Here is a 15,699-nt window from a genome sequence, read left to right as displayed (position 1 = left end):
TTAATGTAATTATGCTGCTTCTAACATGTCATACTGATATGGTAACCTCCTCTAAAACAACATTGAGAAACAGTCCTCTTGTAGCTGGTCGGACCAACACCACCTCGTCTACGTGTGTTTGTTTGTGTGTACGTGGCGTGTATGTGTGCATGGGAACGTTGTGTATGTGGGTGTGTGTGTGTGTGGGTATGTGTGCATGGGAACGTTGTGTATGTGTGTTCTCACATCAGTGTGTATCTCCTCAGGACCTGAGGGATTCAGGGAGAAGAGCTCTACAAGGATGGTTGCTGTGAGCTTTGGGATGCTGTGTGTTCTACAAGTCACGCTCAACATCTCCCTGAGACTTGTCTGTGAGTGTATTGTTATCTAATCATTAATCAGTTTTTCACAAGGTCCCAAATTCAGATGAATGTTGTTATCTGTGTAACTAAATTCCTCCTCTGTTAGACATGTTCAGGAACTAACAAAACACATCCAAAATATTCTGTCCACTTTTAGGCAGACTGTATAGACCTTCCGTTTTTAACACCTGCCAATTACAGTAGAAGTAAGAAATTGTGTTTTCACCAGTAGCTACAGTATATGTATCAATCCTTTCTAGATAACAGAGGCATGGGAGATAAAACCAATGTGACTGCAGAGAGACCAGCTACAGACCAGTTACAACAACCTGACCTAAAGAGAGAGACCAGCTACAGAAGGAGAGAGATGATCTCAAAAGAAAGTTCTCTAATCTGAGTGAGTTCACCTAATAAATGATCACTTGTAACATCACATGCCTAATATGCAGTCAACTTGTGTTTGTATTCTTCAATAATAGGTGCAGTATAATAATTCATGTTTTTTGTCTTGTAGAACAAACCTGTCCTAAAGGCTGGCAGAAGTTTGAATCCAGTTGGTACTTCCTGTCTACTGAGACTAAAACCTGGATGGAGAGCAGAGAGGACTGTATGGAGAGAGGAGCTGACCTAGTCATCGTAAACAGTGATAAGGAACAGGTGAGAGAGCAAGAGAGAGAGAGAGATATGGGGGGGGTTATGATCAAACATCCCTTGGTCAGTAATGTATCTTCCAATATTTAACACATGTAGTCTATTGCAGTTGACAATATCAGTATCTTTATCAACAGGAGTTTCTCTTTGGCCTCGATAAGAGAGCCTGGATTGGTCTGAATGACTCTGTTACTGAGGGGACCTGGGAGATGGGTGGACCGCACACCACTGACCACCCCAAGGTAAGAGACTACTGCTCTAATAACACTGACCACAGTGTAAGGGGTAGGCTCTGATTCTCTGTGTTGTTCATAATCCAATGACTACAAGGTGAATTTGATCCTCCTGGTGTAATATGGAGACTTAACAAAATTACATATTGCTTCAAAATCCTTGTTTTCCTCATAGATGTCATTCCACAAGCACTAAAGATATGCATAGAAACGAAGTACTATTTGCATTTGAAAATGGCATTCAAAAAAAATACAACTAAAGTTTTGGTTGTTTGTCCATGCTTGGTGAGGTATCTTCATTTTAAAGCTAAAAAAACATGTCTATAATTTAGGATGATGTTTTCTACCACAGTGTCTGACTATTTACTTTGACCCCTTTTGTTGTTGATTTTTGTACTGGCTCTCTTCCACTGGCTCTATGCACCCTCACTAGACTCTACCCCCACACACACACACACACACACATACATACTACACTGACACACCAACACACACTCACACACACACACACACATACCACGCCACACACACACACACACACTCATACATAGACACACCTCACAATTTCTTCATGCACTTGCTGCTACTCTGTGTTATTATCTAACCCGGATTGCCTTGACACTTTTACACCTACCCACATGTATACAAGCATAGTACCTAGAATACCTCCAACTACCCTCGAACTTCCCTGCACATACTTGACTCCGGTACCGTTGTATTCCTTGTATAAAGCCCTTATTGATTTTACTGTGTTACTATTTTCTTTTTTTTTTATTTAGAAAATGTAGTATTTCTTTTTTTCTAACATTTTATCCCTGCATTGTTGGGAAAGGACCCGGAAGTAAGCTATTTATGGTAAAGTTTAAGCCTTGTTGTATTTGAAGCGAGGGGGACAAATCAAATGTTTATTATTTAATTTTCTCTGTCTTGTTTACCCTGTAGTTACTGGTACCAACAGCAGCCTGACAATGGTAATGACGACCCAGCAAATGGGGAGGAGGACTGTGTTGATGAACACAGAAACATGGCTTCCTGAAAAGGGCATGGGACGACCAGTCATGTGAAGACACAATCGTCACTGGATTTGGGGAAAACGGGTTTAACAACACCATGACAACAGAGGAGGCGGGTGGGGAGGGTGGGAGGGTGGGGCGGGCTCATTGTAATGACTGGAATGGGACCGATGGAACGCACCTAAACACATCAAGCATATAGAAACATCGTCAACTCCGTTGCCCATTAATTCCATTCCAGCCATTACAATGAGCCTGTCCCCCATAGCTCCTCCCACCAGCCTCCTCTTCATACAGAGCAATTACACACTGCAACACAGATACCGGACGACGGAAATGAAGCGCTCTTTCACGCTTGGTCTACACGCCTAGCAGGAACATTTATTGTCAAACATAACACATTAGCGCTCCATATCTCACTGCTTTCTTCCACATGCCGTGCTCTCCTGACGCCAATTAATCAACACTTTTTAATATTATTTTAAGCCGGATTGTGGTCGTAAACCCATGGAATATGGTGTTAGTGGTAATTGAGCGCACTACTATTAATAATATATTTATTGAGATCTATTAGCATAGGGTCATGTGGAGCAACCAGCCCCCACTCCCTAATTCTCACAGTAACCACTTTATGTCACCAATTTATTTTCCAACACTTTCCCTGATCATGCCACTAATCTTGATCAACTTTAAACTTTATGTCTCACATGCATTTTATAAGTCACTAGCAAACCGATTCTGAGGTAAGTTGGGATCTAATATTTTGTTTCATATTTAGAAAACTGTTGTATAGATAATTTAATTAAGTTAGACCTACAAACGCTTTACATATATAAATACCATTATGGGAGCCTAAAGATACATAATCCACTTTGTTTGTAAGATAAAATTTGTTAATCAGATTTTAACAAAGCAGCCAAATGTAAGAGGGCACAAGTCAACGGTACCTAAAGTATTATTTTCCCCAAATCATCTACAAGTAACTTTGAGTTACATATAATTGTTTTTAATACTTTAGGATGATTTGGCGTGGAAACCTCAAGGGATAGTGGGCCTCCACGTATATTGATGTTGGTCACAATTACTGTTAACTAATGTGAGTTTATGCTTTGCGTGCATGGTGCAGTTCCAAATTGTTATTACAAAGGGTCATGTCCTAGACCAAAAAAATAATTTTTGCAGTAAATATTATTCTGGTTATGTGCACTGGTAGCGGATTGGGATTACTTAGGCTCTAACCATCTTTGGATTATGTTGGAACTGCGTAAACTCACATTGTAGTTGGCCTTGTGTTATATATCTGTAGAATGGGGGGACACAGCACTTTTAAAGATAATATGTACAAACTCGGGCACCAAACACACTTGAAAATCTAATGGTATATTTATTTGTGGTAATAAATCACAGATTCCAATGTCAATTAGCCACAGGACAATATCAACGATTTTAATTACACAAAACAAATACACTACCTCCTCCTGAGAACATTTTTTGTGGGTTTTACTGTAGTGACACATCACAATTTTACACATATGTGTACACACCAGCATACAATCCTTTCTCCAACTAAATATTCCACAATGTTTGCAAGTTATTATACACAGTAATAGGATGTTTAGTACATCCATCCAGATCTCTGTTCTCCTGAACGCTCCTCTGTCTGTCTTGTGTAGGCGGCCTCCTCCTCTCTCTCTCTCTCTCTCTCTCTCAGTCTCTCTCTCTCTCTCTCTCTCTCTCTCTTTTACATATATATATATATATATTGTCCTGTGTTCTCCTCTCTCTGTCCTGTCTGCTCCTCACTCCCCTCTGTTCCATGCTGCTGTCTGGATGTTCTACTTTCCTAGATCCTTTATATTATTACTTTATATATTATTACAAAGATGGAATAGTATCAGCATTCTGAACACCGCGCACACACACACACACACACACACATAAGCAATGTGAAGAACAGGAAAACTGGCAAATTATGTTTAATTTAATTGAGCTAAAGGTAAAATCTGGAGATAATTTATATTATGATAATATGTAGTTCAACTCAATCTTAAAAGCTGATGACATTGAACTGTCAACCTATCACTAACCAATATCCTTGTTCTCTCTCTCTGTTCTCCTGTACTCTCCTCTGTCTGTCCTGTGGGCCTCTGTCTCTCTATGTAGATGTAGAAAATAATATCAGAATTGCATTTGCAATTGTATTGTAAACACACATACACACAAAATCACTTACTCCTGCAAATAGAATTGACCGTCTCATGTTTGCTGAGCTCCATCTCGAGCTCGTCGAGCTCCCTCTTTCTCAAGAAGAAATTCACTGTAAGTCCATCTTCTACAAGTTGGATAAACTGTTAACGCAGCTTAATCACAGTCTTTCAACAGTTAATTGAGCTCAGGTTACCAAAAGTAGCTAACGTCATGTTGGTCTTTGATGCCCTTCAAGTTAGTAAGCTAAATAGCTTTATGTTGCATATTTTTTGCATATTTGGACAGTAATTGATTAGACGTGCAATTGGTTAGTTAGATTGATACTTTTCGTGTGGTGAACAGAGCTCCAGCAGTTGGATTTAGTGTCCAGTGTCCAGATAGCTAATAAATCTACCTGTCACAACATTTCTAGGACTGGGTAGTCCTGCGTTAGTTAGCTAGCTTCCCAGTTATCTGTAATTTTGCTTTTGAGTCAACATGTTGGAAACGTAGCTAAATTACTTGAATCTGCTTACGGGTCAATAACTCTGAATATCTCATCATGGGCCAACAAAAGTAGCTAGCTATAGTAGCGAGCAAGCTAACGAAGTTACCTCCGGTTCCTCCTTCTCATCTTTGTTCTCTCAAGAGAATGAACGTAACTTTCGCACACACGAAATTTAAAGGTCCACCGTACACAGAAATGCTGGTTTGTAGGCAGTGTCACCTGCAGTTGGATACACAGACAGAGGGCAGAACAGTAGTGAGAGGACAGACACACTGCACACAGGCAGACACGGGCGCACGTGAAGTTCCCCTTTAAAACCTCTGAGAAAAACACAGACCAATTTCCTACACGCACAAACCTCTGAATAATGTATTTTTAGTCATTTAGCAGACGCTCTTATCAGAAGCGACTTACAGTTAGTGAGAGTCATACATTATTTTTCTATTTTTTTCATACTGGCCCCCCTTGTGGGAATCGAACCCACAACCCTGGCGTTGCAAACGCCATGCTCTACCACAACTGAGCTACATCCCTGCCGGCCATTCCCTCCCCTACCCTGGACGACGCTGGGCCAATTGTGCGCCGCCCCATTGGTCTCCCATTAATAACTCCTCACACATGATGTCACACACAGACAGCATAGATAAAAGTAAGGCCCCCTATATGGCCATCGGTGGCTGGCATAGAGAGATTAAGAGCCATAATGTGAACTCCATTTGAACGCTGGGGGATGCCATCAAACAGGCCTATGAAGTGATAGGATGAAAGGCTGCACTCGTCACTACTTCTTGTCATGCAGCTATCATGTTATATCACTGTGTTTAGAACTTCCTGATTGAAGATGATTGGATACCTAAACATTATATCAACTGTAGTGGACCACAGACAGAGATCAGAGGTACCAGGTAGAGATGCAGATCAGACCAACTACTCAACTACTTGTCAGTGAAGTTACAATCATACAGTAGATATCTACTATTAGAGTCAGTTAGAAAGGTAATCATACAGTAGATATTACCATTAGGAGTCGCAGTTAGAAAGTTAATCATACAGTAGATATTACCATTAGGAGTCAGTTAGAAAGGTAATCATACAGTACATATTACCATTAGGAGTCAGTTAGAAAGGTAATCATACAGTAGATATTACCATTAGAGTCAGTTAGAAAGGTAATCATACAGTAGATATTACCATTAGGAGTCAGTTAGAAAGGTAATCATACAGTCTAGTTAAGATGGATTACTGAGTCAACAAACAGGTTATTACATTACTGGATTGTTGAAAGGAAAACAAGGATATTGAGAAAGAAATTTCAAACACAGCAATATAAGTGCCCTCTCAAAATTCAAACTATCCTCACTACAAAACTTACACACAAATACATGCACACCATCCCTGCGGATAATAAGTCTCAAGTTTTTTTGATTTTACAATTTAAAAACCGTATTTCTGTATACAAGTTGAAACTACAAAAATAAGGGACTCCCCACACTTTTTTGTAAAAAGCTGGGGGGATGGGGCTGAAGAAATATAACCACTCTCAAATTCCATACACCTATGATGCAAGAAGTTGAACATCCATTATATAAATATGTAGCTTTAAACCCGTCTTTTCAGCTATATAGTGTTTTTATAAACTTAATTTTGTTTGCAAAACATTGTAGAAAAACAAGTGTATATTTTGGGTTCTATTGGGTTACAACAGTTAAAGAAGCCCACGAGGCATTTATAGATTATATTGTTCAAGAATCAAATCGGGTACATATCATAAATGTAATAAGTCAAAAAAATGTATGTTGCAACTGCAGATTGCACTTTAAATATGCAAATAGATGTATGTTTTGTATTTTTATTTATTAGGGTGCCATTAGTTCCTGCCAAGGCAGCAGCTACTCTTCTATGCTCTAAAAAAGGATCAAAAACAATTACTCAAAACAATTACATCACAACAAAACATAACAAGTATACATCATAAATAAAACAATACATCATACAAGACATTATTACATAATTGCTCTAATACTACAAGTATGTACAATAGAAAATGTACAATACTACAATACTACAATGTGTGTATGTGTGTAGAGTGCCTGTGTTAGAATGTGTGCGTGTCTCTTCACTGTCTGCGTTGTGTGAGGTGTTGTTTTTTTAAAATCTGATTTTACTGCTCGCTTTGAGTTACTTGATGTGGAAGAGAGTTCCATGTCGCCATGGCTCTATGTAGTACTGTGCTTCGCAGAGTAAGTTCTGGACTTGGGGACTGTGAAGAGACCCCTGGGGTGCCAGGTCTTGTGGGTATGTATGCGTGTCTGAGCTGTGTGTTAGCTGTTTGAACAGACAGTTTGGTGCTTTCAGCACGTCAATACCTCTCAGGCAACAACAGGTGTGGTGATAAAGTCAATCTCTCCTCTACTTTGAACCAGGAGAGATCAACATGCATGTTATTGATGTTAGCCTTGCCTTGCTCTGTTCTGGGCCAACTGTAATTTGCCCATGTCCTTCTTTGCAGCACTTGACACTATAACTGGGTAGTAGTGTCAGTTGTCATAAAACTAGGCTTGTATGATTTGTTTGGTTGATTGTAAGTCGAAGAAAACAGAACAGCGCTTTATCACAGACAGACCTCTCTCCATCTTAGCTTCCACCATTGCATCAATATGTTTTGACCATGTCACATTACAATTTAGGGTAACAACAAGCAGTTTAGTCTCCTTAACTTGCTCAATTTCCACATTATTCATTCAAATATTTAGTTGAGGTTTAGGGTTTAGCGAATGATTGGTCCCAAATACAATGCTTTTCGTTTTTTGATATATTTATGATTAGCTACATGCCAGCCATTTCTTAAACTGGCTCAATAGCTCTTTGTTAAGTGTTGCAGTGATTTCCCTTGCTGTGGTAGCTGCCTCGCAAATGTTGAGTCATCAGCATACATAGACAAACAGGCTTTACTCAGTGCTAGTGGTAGGTCTCATTAGTAAAAATATTTTTTTAAAGTAAGGGGCCTAGACAGCTGCTCTGAGGTATGCCAGACTCTACCTGGTTTACTTTAGAGATAAACAGAAGGTAAATTAAGTCCCATTAATACGTCCAATATGTTAATCAGTGATATGAGCAGTCGGAGACCATATAAGAGGGTGTTTGTACCTGGTGTATGTGGGTGGGAACTTCCCTCAGTAGACCAGAAGTCACCCAGAAATCAGATAAAAAGGTGAAAGAAGAAGAAGAAAGTGTCCCAACTATAACCAGCCAGGACATGTTTCTGTTCCACAAATCCATGTATAACGTTGTTTTATCTTCAACTTTTGATATTTTATCATTGTGCTGGGGATAACCCCCACCTAAAACAGGTTCAAAAGCAGACACTGACACAGGCAGAGATACCCTCTTCCAGTGAAATTTGTCTTGCATACTTTAACATGCTGACTACACCGGGCACGCTGTGTCCGCGTACACCATCGCATGCATGTTGATTTCGTCCATCCACACCAAAGCAATCAGGACACACAGGTTGAAAAATCAAAATGAACTCTGCACCAACTATATTAATTTGGGGACAGGTCGAAACACATGAAATATTCATGGCTGTTGCTAGCTAATTTGTCCTGGGATATAAACATTGGGTTTGTTATTTTAACTGAAATGCAGGTCCTTTTTTTCCTAGATCTTTGTAGAATTTTGACCCATTTTGACTCACACAAAATGGTGTGTTCTTTACTTCGACAATTAATCCACAGATAAAAGGGAAATATAGTTAGTTTCTAGTGATCTCTCCTCCTTCAGTCTTCTTCTTCTTCTTCTTCTTCTTCTTCTTCTTCTTCTTCTTCTTCTTCTTCTTCTTCTTCTTCTTCTTCTTCTTCTTCTTCTTCTTCTTTCTTCTTCTGTGGACTTTATATGGCGATTGGCAACCAACTTTAAAGGTGCATAACCACCACCAACTGAACTGGAGTGTGGACCTCAGTTCATCTTTCAATCACCCATGGGTATATGCTCCTAAAAACCAATCAGGAGATGGGAGGCGGACTTGCACCAAGTCAAGAGTCAAAAAATAGAAACCAAGCCTGGCTACACAGACGCTCATTGATGGGCTCGAGCAGTTTGGATGAAATGATTGAATAACATGTAAATGTATTTTGCAACGTTTGAGCAGGTAGAAGCGGTTTATGGTCACATGTAAGGCACCGTAACTATAGTCAGAAAACATGTTGAGGCTGTCTATACCAGCCAGATATTACCAAGAAGGTCAAGTTTAACAGAGATGAGATGGAGGAGAGGATTGTGGATATCCACGTCAGTGCAGACACCCTAAGAGACGGTGAGACCAGCACCAAGAGAAAGAACAGCGACTCTGTTACCACGCAAGAGCCAACCAGGAAATCAGCCCACAGGTTACACACACAAATACCATTTCTCATTCTCTTTTGTTCTTGTTATCTTAAAATGTTTGTACAAATCACATATATTTTATGTTTCCACAGAGAGTGATAGCACAGGGAAGAGATCCTTCAGAGTTGCTGCAGCGTTTCTGGGGCTGCTGTGTGTTCATATTCCATTCACCCAGCTCTATGTTCATGGATAGTTTTAGGCTATTACATGACACTGACATTTTCCCTATACCTACAGTATCACTTGAGGTTGCTACAACCTAGCCTATGAATGAAAGTTTACAAGCGTAGGTGCACAGGTCAAGAGACAAAATGGAGTAATTGTCACAAGAATGTGTTATCTCAATGGTTGAAGTCAACTACTTCTTAAATCTTTGAATATTTCACAAGAGGTTGTAAATGTCTTAGTTTAAATAAAATAAGCAAAGACCCAACTCTGCAATGGTCAGCCTTTATTCATTGAGAGCGCTCTGAAAAATCATACAATGCACAATGTTTTTATACCTTTACTACGCCCCTAAATGGGCCAATGAAAAAGTTTCTAGCCCATATTTAGGCAACTATCACATTTCTCTATAAGCTTGAAGAAGCACACTTCTTTTTTAAGACCCAGATAGTCTGTTGCTGAGCAAACATGCATCCTACACAGACACCGAAGATGGGGACATGTTCTTCAGTGTCTAGTTTCACATCCCTGTTTCATGCTAGCATTGATATGAAAATAAGCCAAAGCCCTCGTTTTTCTTCTAACTAAACTTATTGTAGTTTTATGATTCTATCACATTCCTATAATTTTCAGGGTGTAATACTTTTAGTCACATTAACAAATTCCTCTATCAGTAATCAAGGTGACAGACGGTGACACTTTTACCGCCTTGCACACTCTTGCCTGTATCTAGCTTGTCTAGGGTGTCATCGTTAGTCCAACAGTTGCAAACAATAGTTTCTATTAGACACAATCAGGTATGTTTATTCCCGTTTCGTTCCGTTTTCTTCCATTTATGAAAAGTTTTTTCAACAGAATCGGCAGAATGAATACACCCCTGATCACCGCAAACACTGTTCACTTTCATAGCAGCCACATACAAACAGCATGATATATGATACCTTCTCGCATCATCTTCACTGCGGTCCCTCCTCCTCTTACTTTCACTTGTGGACTTCAGTGCGCAACACATCAGCTGTCTGTGACCAGACGAAAAAACCTTTCCAAGTAAATCAAATCAAATTGTATTGGTCACATACACATATTTAACAGACGTTATTGCAGGTGTAGCGAAATGCTTGTGTTACTAGCTCCAACAATACACACAAATCTAAAAGTAAAATAATGGAATTAAGAAATAAATAAATATTAGGACAAGCAGAGCAGTGGCTTTGACTAAAATACAGTACAATAGAATACAGTATATACATATGAAATGAGTAAAGCAGTATTAAACATTATTAAAGTGACTAGTGTTCCATTATTAAAGTGACCAGTTATTCCATGTCTATGTGTATAAGGCAGCACCTCGAAGGGCAGGGTTGAGTAACCGGGTTGTAGCCTGCCTAGTGATGGCTATTTAACAGTCTGATGTGGAGGTGTTGTTTCCTACCTTCACCATCTGGGGGCGGCCCGTCAGAAGTCCAGGACCAAGTTGCACAGTGCAGGGTTCAGACTCAGGGCCCAGAGGCTTGATGATGAGCTTGGAGGATAGAAGCTGTTTTTCAGTCTCCCGGTCCCAGCTTTGATGCACCTGTACTGACCTGCCTTCGGATGATAACGGGGTGAACAGGCAGTTGCTCGGGTGGTTGATTGCTCGGGTGGGGTGAACAGGCAGTTGCCTTGGTGATATTTTTGGCCTTCCTGTGATATCGGGTGCTGTAGGTGTACTGGAGAGCAGGCAGTGTTCCCCGGTGATGCGTTGGGCAGACCACACCAAGTTTGTGAGGGTCTTAAGGGCCAAGCCAAATTCCTTCAGCCTCCTGGGGTTGAAGAGGTACTGTTGCGCCTTCTTCACTACATTGTCTGTGTGGGTGGACCATTTCAGATTATCAGTGAAACTTGAAGCTATCCATCTTCTCCACTGCGATCTCGTCGATGTGGATAGGGGAGTGCTCCCTCTGCTGATTCCTGAAGTCCACGATCAGCTCCTTCGATTTGTTGACGTTGAGGAGAGGTTATTTCCTGGCACCACTCCTTCCATGAGCCCTCACCTCCTCCCTGTAGGCTGTTTCGTCATTGTTGGTAAACATGCCTACAACTGTTGTGTCGTCTGCAAACTTGGTGATTGAGTTGGAGGCATGTGTGTCCACGCAGTCATGGGTGAACAGGAAGTACAGGAGGGGGCTGAGCACGCACCCTTGTGTGGCCCCTGTGTTGAGGATCAGTGAAGTGGAGGTGGTGTTTCCTACCCTTCACCATCTGGGGGCGGCCCGTCGAAGTCCAGGACCAAGTTGCACAGGGCAGGGTTCAGACCCAGGGCCCCAAGCTTGATGATGAGTTTGGAGGGTATTATGGTGTTGAAGGCTGAGCTATAGTCAATGAACAGCATTCTTACATAGGTATTCCTCTTGTCCAGATGGGATAGTTCAGTTTGCAGTGCAATGGCGATTGCATCGTCTGTGGATCTATTGGGCGATAAGCAAATTGAAGTGGGTCAAGGGTGTCAGTTAAGGTAGAGGTGATATGATCCTTAACTGGCCTCTCAAAGCACTTCATGAGGAGCAGAAGTGCTATCGGGCGATAGTCATTTAGTTCAGTTACCTTTGCTTTCTAGGATACAGGAACAATGGGGGCCATCTTGAAACAGAGTGGGGATAGCAGACTGGGATAGTGAGAGATTGAATATGTCCGTAAACACTCCAGCAAGCTGGTCACGCATGCTCTGAAGAAGCGGCTAGGGATGCCGTCTGGGCCAGCAGCCTTGCGAGTGTTAACATGCTTAAATGTCTTACTCACGTCGGCCGCGGAAAAGCGAGAGCCAACAGTCCTTGGGAGCGGGCCGCGTCGATGGACTGTGTTATGTCAGTGTAGCTGTAGGTGGGTGTGGTGGTGGAATCAGGCGCAGGACGCACAAAGTAAGTCAAAAGACTTTAGTGGTTTTAGCAATAAGCACAGCACGAAAACAAATGCCCTGAGGCGAAACTCCGCACGCAGGCGAAATAAAAACGGGCGCACGAAACACGTGCGACAAAATACTCAAAGTACAAATGGAGAGCAGCTCAACCGAGCAAACTGTAGAGACACAAGCAATACGCATCGACAGTGAAAACAATAACACACAACACTAGACAAACACAACGAACTTATATGACACTAATACACTAAACGATAACAGGTGTAACAACAATCAGACAAAAGCAACGAACATAGAAACATGCAACGGTGGCAGCTAGTATTCCGGAGACGACGAACCGACCTGCCCGAGCAAGGAAGAGAGGCAGCCTCGGCCGAAACCGTACAGTACCCCCTTGACGCCGGCTCCGACGTGCGCCGACTCCGGCCTCGGGGCACGACCAGGAGGACGCGGAGCGGGTCGTCGGGTGCCCACGATGGAATTCCGTCAGGAGAGACGGGTCCAAAATGTCTCTCCTAGGCACCCAACACCGTTCCTCCGGCGTACCCCTCCCACTCCCTAGATATTGGAGACCCCCCATCCGGCGTCTCGAATCCAAGATGGACCGCACGGAGTACGCCGTGCCCCCTCGATGTCCAATGGGGGCGGGAGGAGTCTCCCTGATCTCACTTTCTTGGAGTGGGCCAGCTCCCACCGGCCTGAGAAGAGACACATGGAACGCAGGGGTTAATACTTTTATACTCAACAGGTGTTGTAATTTGTAACACACCTCGTTCAACCTTCTCAGGACTTTAAATGGCCCCTACAAACCGCCGACCCAGTTTCCAACAGGGCAGGCAGAGGGGCAGGTTTCTGGTAGAGAGCCAGACTCGATCACCAGGTGCGTACACCTGTCCCTCACTGCGGTGGAGATCGGCGCTCGCCTTATGACGACGGAGGGCCCGCTGCAGGTGGCGTGTGCACGTTCCCATGTCTCCTCCGGCGCCGCACCCACTCATCCACCGCGAGCCTCGGTCTGGCTCTGCTGCCAAGGTGCCAGAACCGGCTGGTAACCTAACACACATTGGAAAGGGGTTAGGTTAGTGGAGGAATGGCGTAGGGAATTCTGGGCCATTTCGGCCCAGGGAACGTTTGCCCACTCCTCCGGCCGGTCCTGGCAGTATGTTCTAAGAAACCTACCCACATCCTGGTTCACACGTTCCACCTGCCCATTACTCTCCGGGTGGTAACCCGAGGTGAGAGCTCACCGAGACCCCCAACCGCTCCATAAAAGCTCTCCAGACTCTGAGGTAAATTGGGGACCTCGATCAGACACAATATCCTCGGTACCCCGTGCAGTGCCGGAACACATGGGTGAATAGTCTTCGGCGGTTTGCAGGGCAGTAGGAAGGCCCGGCATAGGAGCAAACGACAGGCCTTAGAAAACCGGTCCACAACGACCAGTATAGTGGTATTCCCCTGTGAAGGAGGAAGGTCAGTGAGGAAATCCACCGAGAGGTGAGACCATGTTCGTTGTGGAACGGGCAGGGGTAGTAACTTACCCCTAGGCAGATGTCTAGGGCGCCTTACACTGTGGCGCACACCGAGCAGGAGGAAACATAAACCCTCAAATCCCTCGCCAACGTGGGCCACCCAGTACTTGGCACTAAGACAGTGCACTGTCCGGCCGATACCAGGGTGTCCATAGGAGGGTGACGTGTGAGCCCACTAGATCAATCATCCCGAACCTCGAGCGGAACGTACTTCCGACCCTCCGGGCATTGAGGTGGACTAGGGTCGGTGCGTACGCCCGCTCGAGTTCAGCATCGACCTCCCACACTACGGTGCCACCAGACAGGACTCCGGCAGTATGGGCTCCACTGACCTCTCCTCCGTGTCATACCGCCGAGACGTGCGTCTCCTTACCGTTCTGTGACCCAGGGATGTACGTGATCTTAAATGTGAACCCGTCAAAAACATATTCCACCTCGCCTGGCGAGGGTTCAGCCTCCTCGCTGCCCGGATGTACTCCAGGTTACGGTGGTCCGTCAAAAATGAGAAAAGGGCTCCCAGTGCCTCCACACCTTTAGGGCCTGTACCACGGCTAACAGCTCCCTGTCCCCTACGTCATAGTTTCGCTCCGCCGGACTGAAGGCTTCTTGGAATAAAAAGCACAGGGGCGGAGTTTAGGTGGCGCGCCGGACCGTTGCGAAAGCACGGCTCCTACACCGGCCTCTGACGCGTCCACCTCTACCTGAAATGGCAAAGAGGGATCCGGATGCGCCAGCACCGGGGCCGAGAACAGGTCCTTCAGCCTCCCAAACGCCCTGTCCGCCTCGGCTGACCACTGCGACTCTTTGGACCCCCCTTCAAAAGAGACGTTATGGGAGCTGCCACCTGTCCAAAACCCCGGATAAACCTCCGGTAGTAATGTTCGCAAACCCCAAAAACTGCTGCACCTCCTTCACAGTGGTTGGCGTTTGCCAATTACGCACGGCTGACACCCGGTCTACCTCCATCTTCACCCCTGACGTAGACAACTGATAACCCAAAAAGGGAGACCGACTCCTGGAAGAACAGACACTTCTCTGCCTTGACATACAGGTCATGCTCCAACAGCCTCCGCAACACTCGGGCGCACCAGGCCACGTGCTCGATCGGGTAGGCGAGTACACGAGAATGTCATCTATGTACTACGACCACCCCCCTGCCCCTGCATGTCCCTGAAGATCTCATCCACGAATGATTGGAAAACTGAAGGAGCGTTCATCAACCCGTATGGCAGACAAGATACCGTAATGGCCCGAGGTGGTACTAAAGGCTGTCTTCCATTCATCGCCCCCCTAATGCGCACCGTTGTACGCGCTCCTGAGATCTAATTTAGTGAAGAAACGCGCCCCCGTGCAATGACTCCGTCATGGTCGCAATCAGCGGGAGTGGATAACTGTACTTCACCGTGATCTGATTGAGACCACGGTAGTCAATGCACGGGCGTAACCCCCCATCCTTTTTCTTCACAAAAAGAAACTCGAGGACGCAGGGAAGTGGAGGGCCGTATGTATCCTTGTCTCAGAGATTCGTCTATGTAAGTCTCCATAGCTCTCTTCTCCTCCTGAGACAGAGGATACACATGGCTCCGTGGGAGCGCAACTCCTGCCTGGAGGTCTATCGCACAATCTCCCTGCCTATGGGGAGGCAACTGCGTCGCCCTCGACTTACTGAACACAATAGCCAAATCCCCATACTCAGGGGGAACGTGCAATGCGGGCACCTGGTTTGGACTCTCCACCGAGGTAGCCCCTACGAAACGCCTAAACATCGACCCACACACTGGGCAAGA

At 44.2% G+C, this 15,699-nt stretch overlaps 1 long non-coding RNA gene across 1 annotated transcript; it reads left to right on the top strand.

Moving 5' to 3' along the window:
• Window positions 1-684: 684 nt before the first annotated feature.
• On the top strand, window positions 685-1,194 carry LOC123485706. Its single transcript, XR_006659119.1, has 3 exons — window positions 685-738; window positions 856-998; window positions 1,130-1,194. It is a non-coding gene; the product is annotated as an uncharacterized LOC123485706 (long non-coding RNA).
• The last annotated feature ends 14,505 nt before the right edge of the window (window positions 1,195-15,699 follow it).

Source organism: Coregonus clupeaformis, unplaced genomic scaffold (assembly GCF_020615455.1).
Source record: "Coregonus clupeaformis isolate EN_2021a unplaced genomic scaffold, ASM2061545v1 scaf0808, whole genome shotgun sequence".
Classification (NCBI taxonomy): domain Eukaryota; kingdom Metazoa; phylum Chordata; class Actinopteri; order Salmoniformes; family Salmonidae; genus Coregonus; species Coregonus clupeaformis.
This window is presented reverse-complemented; position numbering and strand designations above follow the sequence as displayed.